The sequence below is a fragment of the Dipodomys ordii genome, unplaced genomic scaffold (genome assembly GCF_000151885.1).
Source record: "Dipodomys ordii isolate 6190 unplaced genomic scaffold, Dord_2.0 Scaffold18, whole genome shotgun sequence".
Taxonomy (NCBI): Eukaryota; Metazoa; Chordata; class Mammalia; order Rodentia; family Heteromyidae; genus Dipodomys; species Dipodomys ordii.
Genome location: NW_012267234.1, coordinates 8,709,316 through 8,709,913, shown reverse-complemented (window position 1 = coordinate 8,709,913; position 598 = coordinate 8,709,316). Strand labels below are relative to the sequence as shown.

The 598-nt window shown below is 46.8% G+C and overlaps 1 protein-coding gene across 2 annotated transcripts in view; it reads right to left on the bottom strand.

The window, feature by feature from the left end:
• Cirh1a (cirrhosis, autosomal recessive 1A (cirhin)) overlaps positions 1–598 on the bottom strand; it is a 36,913-nt gene that overhangs the window by 34,184 nt on the left and 2,131 nt on the right. The gene's annotated exons all lie outside the window — the stretch shown is intronic.

Below are 598 nucleotides of genomic sequence, written 5' to 3'. Positions count from 1 at the left end.
GCTCAAGTGGTAGAGCGCTAGCCTTGAGCTGAAGAGCTGAGGGACAGCGCCCAGGCCCAGAGTTCAGGCCCCACGACTGGACCCCCCCAAAAAATTACATAAAAATAATGTTTCTTTACAAGAATCCCTTCTCATTTTGCCTTACTGGGCCCTTTAATTTGTATCTAACATGTACTTAAGTTATAGTTAAAGGCAATGCTTATCTTGCCTTTTGAAATTTTTTTCTGTGTGTTGATCTTGGGGCTGACCTCAGGGCCTAGCAGTAACCCTGAGCTTCTTTTGTTCAAGACTAATGCTCTCCCACTTGAGCCACAGCACCACTTCAGCCTTTTTCTGAGCAGGTTATTGGAGATGAGTGTCTAAAAGACTTTTCTGCCTGGGCTGGGTTTGAACCACAGTTCTCAGACCTCAACCTCCCAAGTTTATAGGCTTACATGTGTGAGCTACTAACACCAAGCTTAGAACTTAGTCTTTAAAATAGTTTTGCATGTGGTAGCCGGGCGCCGGTGGCTCACGCCTGTAATCCTAGCTACTCAGGAGGCTGAGATCTGAGAATCTCGGTTCAAAGCCAGCCCGGGCAGGAAAGACTGTGAGACTC